The sequence below is a fragment of the Carya illinoinensis genome, chromosome 12 (assembly GCF_018687715.1).
Source record: "Carya illinoinensis cultivar Pawnee chromosome 12, C.illinoinensisPawnee_v1, whole genome shotgun sequence".
Classification (NCBI taxonomy): Eukaryota; Viridiplantae; Streptophyta; class Magnoliopsida; order Fagales; family Juglandaceae; genus Carya; species Carya illinoinensis.
This window is the reverse complement of record NC_056763.1, coordinates 30,936,676-30,944,050: the sequence shown is the minus strand read 5'-3', so window position 1 is coordinate 30,944,050 and position 7,375 is coordinate 30,936,676.

The following is a 7,375-nucleotide window of genomic DNA, read 5'->3' as shown; positions in this document are numbered from 1 at the left end:
CTTGTGAAATTGTTTTAAACCATACTTTACCTCCATGTAGATGATGCAATGATTGTCTATTTGGTGCTCTTCCATGATATGGCATGCACCTCTTTCTAACATAAAAACATACCCTAAAGTGGACTTTCTATTATCTTGACAACCTGCAAAATCTGAATATGAATATCCAATCGCTTCCAAACAGTCAACATGCTTATAAGTAAACATATGATTCTTGGTTCCTTGTAAGGCCTCGTTTGGTTATGCAAATGAGATGAGATGAAAGTTCAAAATTGAATAAAATATTATTAGAATATAATTTTCTAATATCATTTTTGTTTTGAAATTTGAAAAAAAAAAAATTTGTACTTTTTAAGGAGTTTGAAAAGGTTGTAATAATTAGATAAGATGAGCTGAGATGGTTTGTGAAAACAAACCAGGCTTGAATATCTCATAATTAACATTTTTAGCAGCTTTCCAATGTTCTATTTCAGGGTTACTTTGGTATCTTCCCAACATTTCCACAATATATGCAATATCAAATCTTATACAAACATGTGAATACATTAAACTACCAACAATCGATGCATATGGAATGTTTTCTACTTTCTTTTCCAAAGCATTTCTCGTACATTAATTTTTTTTAAGAGGACAGTACCCCATATTTTATTGAATGCTTATGGCAAAGGAAAATTGTGGTTATAGTCAAATACCTAGGGTTATAGCTAGATACCTATGGTTATAGATAGTCCTAAAATCCAAAACCAAGTATCAAAATGAAATGCATTAACACAATTGAAAGAAACCACTAACCATGATGCATAGAACACACGCCAAGTCCAAAACACAAAAATGCAAAAGAAAAAAAAAAAAAAAAAAACCTATAGTCAAAGCAAGATAAAGTAATAAAAAAACATGCTTAATAACTTGTTATCAACGTCGTGTAACTTGTAAACCTGCTTGATCCATTTGAATAGCTCCCTTAATGACTTTGGGAAGATTGTCTCTATAATTGAATAACAGCTCTGTACCTCTAGTGCCCCATGTTGTGAAAAACGATGACAATGAATTGAGAGATAACAACGAACAAGAAAAAACAATCACACACGACACAAGATGTACATGGTTTGGCAAATTATCTACATCCACGGGAGCTACAGAGGATTTTATTATTGAGGAATATCACACTACAAGATGGGTCTCAACACTGTTCGTCCACAGTGTTTTCGTGTCTACAGTACACAGACATAAGAGTCAAAAATCATATATATAGTTCAAACGGCGGAATCCCTAAATCGCATGTTCGCTCGAGCGGCGTGTCGAGCGCGCGTCGAGCGAACTTCCCTTCCGCGTCCCGCTCGAGCTCACTGTCGAGCTGACGTCGAGCGTTCGACTCTGCCTGACTTCGCTCGAGCGGCCAATGCCTCCGCTCGAGCGAACTCCTCCCGCTCGAGCTCACTGTCAAGCTGACGTCGAGCGTTCGACTCTGCCTGACTTCGCTCGAGCGGCCAATGCCTCCGCTCGAGCGGTGTGGACCAGACTCCACAGTTCTCAACAATTCTCCCACTTGGAGACTGGTACACTCGCTGTATCGCCGTCTTCCTCAAACATGATATCCTCCACCTCTGCAACTCACTGCTCCTGTCTTCATTCTAGAAGACCAACTGAAGTTGCGCACAACTTCAGTTTCTCAAGCGTAACACCCTTTGTCAACATATCAACAGGATTCTTGCTTCCACAAATCTTCTCAAGTAACAACTGTCCGTCATCTAACAATGACCGTATGAAGTGATACCTGATCTGAATGTGCTTGGTCCTGGAATGGAATACTGGATTCTTGGCAAGGAATATGGCACTCTGACTGTCACTGTAGAGAGTGCCTTTCTGATTCTTCTTACCCAATTCTTCCAAGAAGCCTTGTAGCCATACCATCTCCTTTGCAGCCTCTGACACTGCAATATACTCAGCTTCTGTTGTAGACAAAGAAACTGTTTTCTGTAGATTAGAACCCCATGACACTGCAGTACCACCAAGTGTATAAACAAAGCCCGTGGTACTCTTTCTACTGTCAATATCTCCAGCTAAATCAGCATCAACATAGCCCTGCACCTCCAAGCTCTCTCCAGAGAAACATAAACAGGTTTCTGAGGAACCCTTTAGGTACCTCAAAATCCACTTCACTGCTTCCCAATGTTGCTTTCCTGGGTTACTCATGTATCTACTCACAACTCCCACTGCATGGGCAATATCCGGTCTTGTGCAAACCATAGCATACATAAGTGAACCAATGGCTGAGGCGTAAGGAACCTTACTCATGTAACCTTGTTCCTCTTCTGACTCTGGTGACTGATTCTTGCTGAGTCTGAAGTGACTTCCCAAGGGTGTGCCAACTGGTTTGGCCTTGTCCATATTGAACCTGCTGAGTACCTTTTTCAAATACTCAGCCTGTGAGAGTCTCAACGTACCTCTGACTCTGTCTCTGACAATTCTCATGCCAAGGATTTGCTTTGCAGCTCCCAAATCCTTCATTGCAAAGTGCTCTGACATCTGCTTCTTCATATTATTGATCTCATCAATACTAGCCCCTGCAATACGCATGTCATCCACATACAACAGCAAAATAATGTAAGAATTGTCAAAATACCTGACATAGCAATAGTGATCTGCCTGACATCTAATATACCCTGCACTGTGCATGAAGTTGTCAAATTTCTTGTACCACTGTCTAGGAGCTTGCTTCAGGCCATACAAGCTCTTCTTCAGTCTGCAAACTGAACCTTCCTTTCCCTGTACCACAAACCCCTCAGGCTGGTGCATGTAGATGTCTTCTTCAAGGTCTCCATGAAGAAAAGCTGTCTTCACATCTAACTGCTCAAGAAATAGATCTTCAGTAGCAACCATAGCCAGTACCATCCTAATAGTTGTGATCTTTACCACAGGAGAAAAGATCTCAGAGTAATCAATACCCTGCTTTTGCTGAAAGCCTTTTACAACAAGTCTAGCCTTGTACCTCTTACTGCCGTCATGCTCAGTTTTCACCCGGTACACCCACTTGTTGTGTAATACCTTCTTCCCTGATGGAAGTTCTGTCAACTCCCATGTCTGATTCCCTAGCAAGGAATCAATCTCGTCTTTCATGGCCAGCTCCCACTTGCTAGAATTCTCATCTTGCAAGGTTTCTTCATAACTCTGCGGTTCTCCACCATCTGTCAACAGAATGTAATTCAAAGTAGGTGAGAAACGTTGTGGAGGACGTATAGTCCTAACTGACCTGCGAACTGCAACTGTAGGAGTAGACGGTTCTGAAACTGCCTGCAGAATAATAGGAATGGGTGCACTAGACCCACTCTCCCCGTCACTCACATCTCTACACTGCACTGTGACCTTTGGTAGGTCATCCAATCCTACAAACTCGGACTCCTGAGGAGCTACTGTAGAAACTGTACTCGACTTATCCTTGTACATCATTTTCTCATTGAAAATCACATTCCTGCTTCTTATGATTTTCCGACCCTGATCATCACAGAAACGATAGCCAAATGCCTCGTCTCCATAGCCAATGAAATAGCATTTCTTTGACTTAGCCTCAAGCTTACTACGAGCATCAGAATCAACAAGCACATAAGAAAGACAACCAAAAGTTTTAAGGTGAGAAAACTTAACCTCTTTCCCGCTCCAAACTTCCTCAGGCAATCCACAATCGAGTGGAACTGATGGCCCTCTGTTTATCAAATAAACGGCAGTGCTGACTGCATCTGTCCAGAAAGTGGGTGGTAGTCCAACGTGCAACCTCATGCTTTTAGCACGCTCATTAATAGTCATGTTCATACGCTCAGCAACTCCATTTTGCTGTGGTGTCCCAGGAATGGTCTTCTCCATTCTGATACCCAGAGCTGCACAATACTCCTTGAACCCGCCATCAACATACTCACCACCATTGTCAGACCTCAAACACTTCAGTTTCAAGCCTGTCTCTGTCTCAACCATGGCTTTCCAAATTTTGAAAACATTAAATACTTTAGATTTATGTTTCAAAAAATAAATCCATACCTTCCTACTATGGTCATCAATGAACGTAACATAGTAGCGAGAACCTTCAAGAGATGCAACTGGGGAAGGACCCCACACATCTGTGTGCACAAGATCAAGTCTTCCTGTCTTTGGCGTCCTGCCACTTTTCAAGAAGCTGACCTTCTTTTGTTTCCCCATAACAAAACTCTCACACATACCGAGATCAACTGTCTTCAGTTCTGGTAGTTTGCCTCTAGACAGAAGTTTCGTCATGCCCTTCTGACTCATATGGCCAAGCCTACAATGCCACAAATCTGATGTGCTCTCTGCAACGGTAGTAGCAATAGTGTCAATTAAACCAGTAGTCATATATAGTGTACCAGTTTTCTTACCCCGAGCTAGTACCAATGCCCCTTTTGTGACCTTCCAGGTGCTATCTGAGAACACCACTGAATGACCACACTCATCAAGCTGCCCAACAGAAATGAGGTTCTTCTTCAACTCAGGAATGTTCCTGACCTTTTGCAAGGTCCATTTGTTCTTGCCAAGGAGTGCAATGTCAATGTCTCCCATTCCCACTACGTTCAAAGCCTCACCATCAGCCAAATATACCTTCCCAAAATCACCTGCAACATAATTCCGCATTAGTTCCCGGTGGGAAGATGTATGGAAGGAAGCCCCTGAATCCAGTATCCAGTCATCAACTGGACTATGAACTGCAAGCAATAGTGCATCCTGTACTTCTTCAGTTACCACATTAGCACTATCATTCTCCGTCTTCTTGGGGTTTTTGCAGTTTTTCTTTATGTGGCCAGCTTTGCCACAATTCCAGCAAGCTGCCTGCTAACCAGGCCTCGACTTGCTCTTGCCCCTGTACTTTGATTTTGATCTTCCTCTGTTTGAGTTCCTGTCATGTGATCTCCCTCGAGAATCAACATTTAGGGCTGAACTCAAACCCGAGGTCTCACCTGAATCTTTCCTGCGCACCTCCTCAGCCAAAATCAAATCACGAATATCATCATATTTCAGTTTAATTTTACCAGCAGAATTACTAACAGCCATTCTCATGGCTTCCCAACTATTTGGCAATGAAGCCAATAGTATTAGTGCACGTATCTCATCATCAAATTCAATTTCAACAGACGACAATTGATTTGTGATAGTATTAAAATCATTCAGATGTTGTGCAACAGATGTACTATCTGCCATTTTCAAATTGAATAACTTTTTCATCAGATGTACCTTGTTATTCGCTGACGGCTTTTCATACATACCTGACAAAGCCGCCATGAGATCCGCAGTCGTCTTCTCCTTGATGACGTTGTGTGCAACGGATCTCGACAGGGTTAATCGAATAACCCCCAGAACCTATCGATCCAACAGGTTCCAACTAGTATCATCCATCTTTTCCGGTTGCTGCCCCAATAGTGGAAGATGAAGTTTCTTCCCATAGAGGTAGTCCTCTATCTGCATCCTCTAGTATCCAAAATCCGTGCCATCAAACTTCTCGATCCCCGATACCTTCAATTTATCTCCAGCCATCGTTTCTTCTCAGACCCGAACCTTGGCTCTTGATACCAATTGTTGTGAAAAACGATGACAATGAATTGAGAGATAACAACGAACGAGAAAAAACAATCACACACGCAATCACACACGACACAAGATGTACGTGGTTCGACAAATTGCCTACGTCCACGGGAGCTACAGAGGATTTTATTATTGAGGAATATCACACTACAAGATGGGTCTCAACACTGTTCGTCCACAGTGTTTTCGTGTCTACAGTACACAGACATAAGATTCAAAAATCATATATATAGTTCAAACGGCGGAATCCCTAAATCGCATGTTCGCTCGAGCGGCGTGTCGAGCGCGCGTCGAGCGAACTTCCCTTCCGCGTCCCGCTCGAGCTCACTGTCGAGCTGACGTCGAGCGTTCGACTCTGCCTGACTTCGCTCGAGCGGCCAATGCCTCCACTAGAGCGAACTCCTCCCGCTCGAGCTCACTGTCGAGCTGACGTCGAGCGTTCGACTCTGCCTGACTTCGCTCAAGCGGCCAATGCCTCCGCTCGAGCAGTGTGGACCAGACTCCACAGTTCTCAACACCCCATTTAGCTAATTTGTCTACAACGTGATACATTTTCCTAAAAGGGTCATAAAGGCGTATAGCCATTGTTGAATTTTACCATGCCATGTGCTGGTAGGTACAAGATTCAAACCCAATATTGCCTCAAAATACTTCCAAACAAAGGTTGGAATCTCTCCTAAAAGTAACGAATGATTTAAAGATTCACAAATAGCCTCTTAACAACATTCACATTTAGAGGCCATAGAGATATGCAGCTTCATAATATTTTGGTCAAAAGTCAAACCGTTAAACATAGCACATGAATATAGAGATTTTACTTGGAATTAATTTATGCCAAATCTATTTGGTCCATGATACTTTTTCTTTAGGAACATGATTGTATAATTTGTATTGCCAAGCTAATGAGGTCGTAAAATTTCCATTTTGCTCTATTCTCCATATAGGAATATCACGACCTGAATAGAGACAAATGTGTAGTGACTTCAACTCTTCATAGATGTGGTTCCCCACTATCTCCTGTATTTTCTCCCAGGTACCTCACATATTCTAAAAGACCTCATCTATAGTCAAATAGGGATCCATTACGTCCGAGAGTTCCCCAATAATTCCCAAAGATGACCCATTTTCATACCAGAATGAGATCTTGCCTTCATTGATAATCCATCCCGAGCCTCTAATCACCACTTTGATTAAAGGTTTTAAAGCCTTCCAAAAATGAGATTCGTAAGAAACTTGATTCTGAATAAAAGGGTGAATAGAAGCTTTATATTATGCTCGAAAAAAATTAGCCCAGAGTGAATTACCATATAGAAATTGCCAAACAAATTTCATATGAAAAGCTTTCTCTATCTCTTCCAATTTCCTAATACTGAGACCACCTTCTTCCACAAGTGTGCAAAAAATATCTCATGCCACCCATTTCTTTTTCTTTTCGCCATCCTTACTACCCCATAGGAAATCAGAAAAAAATCTTATTTAATTTGTGCATGACACTTCAAGGTTACTAGATAGCATGTGATTTAATAGCACAAGTCAACCACCCTTCAAGAGTAATGCACCTTTCCACAAGGCTAACATTTTTTGCACTTTCTGAATTAAGCGATCAAAATGAGTGGCATGTATGCTACCTGCATATATAGGTGCACCATAATATAAACATGGGAAAGCACATTATGAAAACCGTAGCTTGAATCCCGATTTCCTTTCGTGCTATGGACAATTGTTTAGCAAAGAACATTGCTAATTTTGTGTGATTTACCTTTTGACTAGAAATTTTTTCATAAGCGTGTAGTGT